At 36.5% G+C, this 9,274-nt stretch overlaps 1 protein-coding gene across 4 annotated transcripts in view; it reads right to left on the bottom strand.

Moving 5' to 3' along the window:
• Positions 1 to 9,274, bottom strand: part of VMP1 (vacuole membrane protein 1) — a 135,434-nt gene that overhangs the window by 34,189 nt on the left and 91,971 nt on the right. The window lies entirely within an intron of this gene.

The raw sequence follows: 9,274 nt of genomic DNA, 5'->3' as shown, positions 1-9,274 counted from the left end.
CCGATGCGGGACTCGATCCCGGGACTCCAGGATCATGACCTGAGCCGAAGGCAGTTGCTTAACCAACTGAGCCACCCAGGCGCCCGACAACACACTTTTTATAAATGTATTTCCCAAGTGGGACATATGTGGGAACACTTTTCTATCTTACCATTTATGTAGCCCCCAATATGTAAAATTACTGCAAAAAAAATATTTTTTCTTGCATAAAATAATACAGAAAAGATCAACAAAGTGTTTTATTTCAAGTTTTGTGTCCTGGGCGCCTGGGTGGCTCAGATGGTTAAGCCTCTGCCTTCAGCTCAGGTCATGATCCCAGGGTCCTGGGATGAGTCCCGCATCAGGCTCCCTGCTCCTTGGGAGCTTGCGTCTCCCTTTGCCTCTCTCTCTGTCTCTCATGAACGAATAAAAATAAAAAATCTTTAAAAAAAAAATAAAGTTTTGTGTCCTGTTTTCTTTTATCTTAATTTAAAGGCTTTAGAATCTTTTAATTAATTAATTAATTAATTATTTATTTTTTAAAAAGATTTTATTTATTTATTTGACACAGAGAGACACAGTGAGAGAGGGAACACAAGCAGGGGGAGTGGGAGAGGGAGAAGCAGGCTTCCCGCGGAGCAGGGAGCCCGATGCGGGGCTCGATCCCAGGACCACGGGATCACGACCTGAGCCGAAGGCAGACGCTTAACAACTGAGCCTCCCAGGCGCCCCTAGAATCTTTTTCTTTTTTAAAAAAAGATTTTATTTGTCAGAGGGACAGAGAGAGAGCACAAGCAGGGGGAGTGGCAGGCAGAGGGAGAAGCAGGCTCCCTGCTGAGCAATGAGACCAATGCAGGACCCTGGGATCATGACCTGAGCTGAAGGCAGATGCTTCATCGACTGAGCCACCCAGGCAGGCATCCCTAAAGGCTTTAGAATTTTATATTTATTTAAACCAAGAACTATGATACTGCCATCATTTAAAACTGATGTTTTTTTTCTATTATAATGATACATACACACACACTTTTTTTTTTTTTTTACTTTTTCTTTTAAAGTAAGTTCTATGCCCAATGTGGGACTGGCACTCATGACCCTGAGATCAAGAGTCACATATTCTACCAACTGAGCCAGCCAGGCACCTCCATACAAACAGATTTAAATTAGAAAAGAGGTATGACTATACCAATTGGCTTATATAAAGAAAAAAAGATTAGGGGTGCCTGGCTGGCTCAGTCAGTAGGGCATGTGACTCTTGATCCTGGGGTTGTAAATTTTAGCCCCGTGTTGTGTGTAGAGAGCACTTAAAAAAATAAATAAATAAAACCTTAAAAAAAAAAGAGAGAGAGAAAGATTAAACATTATGCAGACCACCTAATATACAAAACAATGAAAATATTTAAGCCTACAGAAGTTCATGGAATCACCACGTTTTTAAAAACATCCTGAAAGTAAAAACATCCTGAAAATCATTTTAACCCTCTGGGGCAGAATCTCTTTACTCAACAGAAATTAAATAAGAACAAAGGAAAATAGACCCCTTGTCCTTTCAGATGCCTGGGTGCCCATTATCAATTATCCTTAAGGGTACTGTAAGAATTTTCATTTGAGGGGAAAGAGTTACTTTACCTAAATAAATGAAGTAGAAACCTCTCTTTAACTTTTTTTTTAATTAATTTTTAGCTTGCATGTCTTACAAGGAAAAAAAATTAAGTGGCTTTCTAATGGGAAGTTTTACTTTTTAAAAAGTCTGAAAGTTGTCTATTGAAAATGGATTTCATAAATCTTATTATGTGTTTAACACATACAGTGACCATGCTACTTTCAGTTCCTGTAATTTATTTTCCAGGACTTTCACAATATTCTCCGAATTAAAATTACATTTATATACTAAACAATCCATAAACGTTTATTTAAATTCAACTAATATGAAGTCTGCACACTTGTTTTCATTACAAGAAACCAATAGTACCAGAATATGCAGCTTGAGGGAATATTTTCTTCATGTTTTTCCTTGCCATGTAATGAAAAAAACCTCAGGGAGGCATTGTACTAGTATCTGCATCAAATCTAAAATATTTTATGATAGTAACTCATGTTTGGATTTCATAAACACAACTACATTTTGTTGTTTTTATTTTAAACTTATTTCACTTATTTAAAACTTACTGATATGGCTCTAAAGGCTTTATTGACATAATTTTATTGAAAACATCATTCTTTTATTGTCTAAAATGTTCTACATGTTAAATGTAATTGTACTTTGTTGCTCTTTAGTTTTAAAAGTTCTTTTTTAAAAATAATTTCAGTACTTTTAAATTATTTACATATTTGAAAGTTCTTTTTTATCAGATAATTGTTGATTTTAAAAAGTAACATTGTCTATGTATATGTTTATTTATATTTCTGCTTGCTTTTAAAATAGAATTGTGTGGTAGGTATACTATTTGACAATAAACCCAACTTACACGCGCCCCCCCCACCACACAACCCCCTCTCAACACCAGCCAAAAAAGGCCTCTTTTACTAAAGTTTAAAAGAATCATTTCAAACATGATTTGCTCTTCTTTTTAGGCCAGCAAATAAAAAAATTAGCCAAAAAAAGTGCACCAATAATGAACAACACCTTTTTAAAGACAAAGTTTAACAAATTAATATGTTAGGCATTCAATATTCAAGTTAAATATCAAAGGAAATTAGTATCTCATTTTAAGGGTTTTGGTGTATTTGTGGGAACAATGTAGCAAGTTCAATTTGATTACTTCCTCAATTGTCATTCTTCCATAAAAAAAAAATCTGTACAACTAAAAACAAATTCCTTTTAATAGTTTCATTTCTCTGGATTCACATTTCACAACGTTTACCTATTTCACAATTTAAATGCCTGAAAATTTTATTCTCTAGTTCTACCTAAATAAGTAGCATGCATTTACAATTTGTAACCATGTATCTCATTCGACTTTTTAAAAAATAAACAAAATACAAGTAAGTTTAAAAAATAAACAAAATACAAGTAAGTAAAATTATCATTCCCATTCCCACCAATTGTGATTATATATTTAACTAACCATGCTTCTGAAATTAAGAATGAGAGACACTAGGAGCACTTCCCCAATAACTACAAGACAAATGAGGCAATGTTACAACAAATCCTTCTTATCACTGAGACTTTAAGGATTAATAAAGAAAAAACAGATAAAGCCTTCAAGTATGAATATTCCTGCACTACTTTTACTTCACCTTTCTTTTTCCTAAGAAAAATATTTATGATTAAGGGAGAAGAGAAGGGCGCCTGGGTGGCTCAGTCATTAAGTGTCTGCCTTTGGCTCGGGTTGTGATCCCAGGGTCCTGGGATCAAGCCCCGCGTTGGGCTCCCTGCTTGGCGGAAGGCCTGCTGCTCCCTCTTCCACTCCCCCTGCCTGTGTTCCCTCTCTCGCTGTGTCTCTCTCTGTCAAATAAATAAATAAAATCTTAAAAAAAAAAAAAAAGGGAGAAGAGAAACTGTATGGATAATTATAAGTAGCTTGTAAAATACTAATCTTTGAATCTAAAGATACCAGATGGATTTAAATACATGAAATAATATTTATCTTCAAATGGCAAGAGTACACTTATTTCAATTTTCATAAGTAATCACAGGAAATTTCAAGATCTCTTTAAAAGCAACAAAAAATACCTAAACCTGTTAAATGAATGCAGTATTACTGGAGATAATTATGTATTTGGTTAATAGCTTATGTTAGTTTGAGAAGACCTATTATTATCAATGTGATGATAAATTGTGAACGATTTTATAGATTATAATTTTGTAAATTATCTGCCTTCTTAATCCATAATATATTAAAACTTCTGCTTAGCTTGGGATGGTATTGAAGTTGCTCCACAGATAATATTAAAACCACAGAGCAATGGCTTCAATAATAATTCCTCATATATAAAGGGAATTTAAAATATAATGTATTTTTGAAGTTCTTTCACCATCTAAAAATGACTTTTTAGTTCCTTGGCCCTAGTCAAATATGTTGTGTCAAGGAAGTAAAACTCTATTAACTAGATATGGAGCTAAAGAGTAATGATGACTTAATATAAGCTGTTTCAGCATTGTGGACAATCATTCTGAAATAGTAACTTGTTATTAAGATCTTAATAACCATGTAACTAAATTAATTTTCTACACTGAAGTCATATTAAACATAATAAATACCACAATTAAAGGGTACAATTAATTCTCATCATAGAAACTGCAATGAAATATAACTCATATTTCTTAAATCTTTCAGACTAAAACATGTCCTAATTGTAATTTTCTACCCTTGATCAGGGTTCTTTATGGGTTATTTTCACATAAAAATGTAGATTAATTCACTGAATTCAAGTGAGCACAATATTTTATCTTACTGTTAACTTCCTCAACAATATCAATAATGTAGCTGCTATGCTTTAACATTACATATTTAAGTAAGTCTCCTTTATTTTTATTTTTTTTAAGTAAGTCTCCTTTAAATGAGGTATATTTTCAAGAGTCATATATCATCTATTCTGTTTTTGTTTTTGTTGTTTTAAATGTTTTATTTATTTATTCATGAGAGTCAGAGAGAGAGAGAGAGAGAGAGAGAGAGAGAGGCAGAGGCAGAGGAAGAAGCAGGCTCCCCGCCTAGCAGGGAGCCCGATGTGGGACTCGATCCCAGGACCCCGGGATCATGACCTGAGCCGAAGGCAGACGCTTAACTATTTGAGCCACCCAAGCCCCCCTCTATTCTGTTTTTGAATTATAATGGACTCAAACATGCTTATGAGGTGAAGATTGTAAGGAAATAAACTCTAGAATTACAAGCAAAAGTAGGGATATTAACTTGATGAAATAAAGTGATTGCAACAGTAGTAAGTAGTTAATAAATTTTAAATTTAGTACCTATAAAATGCCGGATTACAAAATGCACATACACTTACCAAAAAAAGTGATCAGAGCAGAGTTGTGCAATAACTACTGAAAATGAAGTGTTTTAATATCAAATTTATGGCTTTTTACATTGTTACATCAGAGATGATCACTGGAATGTCCTTTTTTTTTTAAAGATGTTATTTATTTATTTGAGAGAGAGAGTACGTGAGAGGGCAGGAGCAGATGGGGGGGAGGGAGAAAGAATCTAAAGCAGACTCCACACTGAGCATGGAGCCCAACATGGGGCTCAATCCCACGACCGTTGAGGTCATGACCTAAGCTGAAACCAAGAGTCGGGTGCTTAACTGACTGAGCCACCCGAAGCCCCTAGAATTTCTATTTAAATTGGATATTAAGGTAAAATTCTATAATGGTGCAAACAGAATACATCACATAAACACATTTCATAAAAGCAAAGCAAAGCAAACTTATTTTGAAAAAACTTGGGAGATTTAGAAATTGTTTTTGTTTAAACATTTTATTTATTTATTAAATATTTTATTTATTTATTATTTTATTTTATTTATTTGAGACAGAGAGAGAGCACACAAGTGAGGAGGAGGGTCACAGGGAGAGGGAGAAGCAGACTTTCCGCTGAGCAGGGAGCCTGATGCTGGGCTTGATTCCAGGACCCTGAGATCATGACCCGAGCCAAAGGCAGATGCTTAACCAACTGAGCCACCCAGGTGCCCCGAGATTTAGAAGTTTTAAGAGATTACAGAGTTCTGATTCAAGATGGTGACATAGGAGGATCCTGAACTCACCTCTTCCCACATACACACAGAATGTATAGTTACATAAAGAACAGCTCTCTCTGAAAGAAATCCAGAAATTAGCTGAGCTATTCCTACACATCAGGCAAGCCAGAAAAAAAAAAAAAAACCACATCAAAAGGATAGGAGAGGCTTGGAAACAGCTCACCATAAAACCTACCTCCAGTGAGACAATCTACAACTGGGAGGGAAAGCATAATTCTCAGCATCTTCCTGAGGAATGAAGGGTTTGGCCCCCCACAAACCCATACTTGGCACCCTATCTTTTAAGACTTCCATGTGAGAGGCACCCCCAAAACATCTAGGTTTGAAAGCCAACAGGGCTTATGTCCACAAGACCCACAAGGCCAAACTAAAAGACAGTTCTTAGCCTCGGAACCCAGTATACAGGCAGCAGACTAAAACACCCAGTCTTTCCACAAAACAAGACTATTTGCTTATCTTAAAAGCTGTCCTGAGGGATGGGCTTCTAATCTAAAATGCATCTAGGGGCACCTGGGTGGCTTAGTTGGTTAAGTGTCTAACTTTGGCTCAGGTTGTGATCTTGGGGTCCTGGGATCCAGCCCTGTGATGGGCTCCATGATCAGCAGGGAGTCTGCTTCTCCCTCTGTCCGCCCCCTGCTCGTGCTCTCTCTCTCAAATAAATAAAAATAAAATCATTTAAAAAAAAAAAAGTATCTAGAAGCCGACTGCAAACTCTCCAGAGCTGCAGAGGCTGGCATGTACCATCTTCACACTGTCCCTTTACCCATTTTTAGGTTCCTGGGATCTCCCAAAAAGGAGCTTATGGACATGTCTGGTGCCCTGGATCTTGCAGTTCCTGTGCCAGGGATCCCCCTTGATTGCCTGGCTCCAGTGGCCAGTGGGGCTTACGTTCACAGAGAAGGAGACTGCAAGAGAGAAACAGTCCTTAACTGCATATCCACCAAAGGAACAGTGCACATGCAGCGGACAGAAATGCTCAGTCTTTCCATGAAAGAGGTCTATTTGTTTACCTAAAAAGCTTTGGCCTGAGGGGCAGGTTTCTTTTGTTTTTTTCTTTTTATTTTAAAGTAATCTCTCTACTCAACGTGGGGCTCAAACTCACGACTCTGAGATCAAGAGTCACATGCTCTACCAACTGAGCCAGGCAGGCGCCCCAGCAAGCTTCTAATTTAGCACACATGGGGGCCCACGGCAATCCTTTCCAGAGACTGCAGAGGCCAGAGAACACCGTATCTGTCCTGACCCCCATCACCTGTGTCTCTGAGAAAAGAGCTTGTGCAAACCTCTGGTGCCCCAGCTTTTGTGGCTGCCTTGCAGGGTACACATCCCTTGACTGCCTGGGTCTGGTAGCCAGTGAGGCTTGTGTTCATGGGTTTAATAGGATGGTAGCAAACAGAAACAGTTCTTAGTTGACTACGTTCCCAGGGCTCAGTGCAGAGGGAGCAGAGAGTAACGCCCATCTCTGTGTCCCCCAGAAAGAAGTATGTTTGCATACATTAAAAGTTGCTGCCTGAGGGTCCATTTTCCAATCAGCATGCATCTAGGTGCTGTCTAAGCTATTCCTCTTATGGTCACTGACAGGTATTGGCCACCCTCAATTATTAGGAGACACTAAGAACAAATAAGGCTCTTTGGACACAGTCACAAAGGACTGACAGACAACTAAGAGCCAAGGCAGGGTTGAAAGATACAGTTCATTTCCTACAGGAGGCCACTTGTTCAAGACTGAGAGAGGTGGATATTTTATCTATTGCATAGAAACCAACACAGATGGTCACAGAAAATGAAGCAAAAGAGGAATACGTTCCAAAAAAAGAACAAGATAAAACCTCTGAAAAAGACCTTAATGAAATGAAGGTAAATAATGGCCTAAGAGTTCAAAATAATGATCATAAATATGCTCACTTAGATCAGGAGAACAAAGCAGGAACAAAGCAAGAATTTCAACAAAGATAGAAAATATAAGTACCATACAGAAGGCACAGAGCTGAAGAATACAATAACTGCATTAAAAAATTCAATAGAGGGGTTCAACAGTAGACTAGATGATGCAGAAAAAAGGGATCAACAAGCTTGAAGACAGATTAGTACAATTCTCCAATCAGAGCAGAAAAAAAAAAAAAAAGAATGAAAATGAGTGAAGATAGCTTAAGGGAATTATGGAGAAATGTTAAATGGACAAATATTCACAGTTTAGTCCCAGAAAGAGAAGAGAGAGAGTAAGGGGAAGAAAAGTTATTTTAAGAAATAAAAGCTGAAAACTTCCCTGGGAAAGGAAACAGACATCCAGATTTCCAAATAAGATGAATCCAAAGAGACCCACACCAAGACACTTTATATTTAAATTGCCAATAGTTAAAGGCAAGGAGAGAACTGTAAAGGCAGCAAGAGAAAAACAACTTGTTACATACAATGGAACCCCTATAACACCATAAGCAAATTTTTCAACAGAAATTTTGTAGGCCAGAAGAGAATGGCACAATACATTCAAAGTACTGAAAGAAAAACAACAACAACAACAACAACAAACCCTGCCAATCAAGAATATTTTACCTGGCAAAACTGTCCAGACTGAAGCGAAGAGGAAAGTTGTTCAGACAAGCAGAGTCTGAAGGAGTTTAGCACCACTAGACCAGCCTTTCATGAAATGATAAAGGAATTTTTGAAAGCTAAAACAAAAGGGTTCTAATCAATAACAGGAAAACAAGTAAAAATATAAATCTTGAAGGTAAAGGTAGGTACATGGTTAAATTCAGAATAATCTAATGTTGTGAAAGTTGGTTAATCACTTATAAGCTAGTATAAAGTTTAAAAGAGCAAAAATAATTATAATAATAATATGCTAATGAGTACACAAAGACAAAAATCGTGATATCAAAAACAAAATGACAGTAGTGTAAAAATGTAGAGCTTATTTTTTAAAATTAATGGTCATTTAGATTAACCATTTTTAAAAGTTAGTTTGTGTTTTTTTAAAATAAGTAATCTCTATACCCACCATGGGGCTCAAACTCATGACCCCAAGATCAAGAGTCACATGCTCTACCAATTGAGCCAGACAGGCGCCCCAAATGTAGAGCTTTAATATGTGTTTGAACCTAAGGTGTTATCAACTTGAGAAAGACTGTTATAAATATAAAATGTTTTATGTATGCCTCATGATAACCACAAAGCAAAAACCTATAGTAGATACACACAAAAAAAATGAGAAAAGAATATAAGCATACCATTACAGAAGATCATGAAGTCATAAAAGAGAGCAAAAGAAGAAAGGAGCAAAGGAATTACAAAACAGCCAGAAAACAATTTTAAAAATGGAAAAGATCCATACTTATCAATGACTACTTTAAATGTAAATGGATTAAATTCCATTTACATTAAATTCCAATTAAAAGGCAGAGTGGTTGGATGGATTAAAAAAACAAGATCCATCTATATGCTGCCTACAGGAGACTCACTTCAGCTTTAAAGACACACACAGATTGAAAATGAAAAGATAGAACTAAGGATATTCCACACAAATGAGAACCAAAACAAAGCATGGGTAGCTATACTTGTATCAGACAAAACAGACTTTAAGACAAAGGCTGTAATA

Source organism: Phoca vitulina, unplaced genomic scaffold (genome assembly GCF_004348235.1).
Source record: "Phoca vitulina isolate PV1807 unplaced genomic scaffold, GSC_HSeal_1.0 scaffold40, whole genome shotgun sequence".
Classification (NCBI taxonomy): Eukaryota; Metazoa; Chordata; class Mammalia; order Carnivora; family Phocidae; genus Phoca; species Phoca vitulina.
This window is presented reverse-complemented; position numbering and strand designations above follow the sequence as displayed.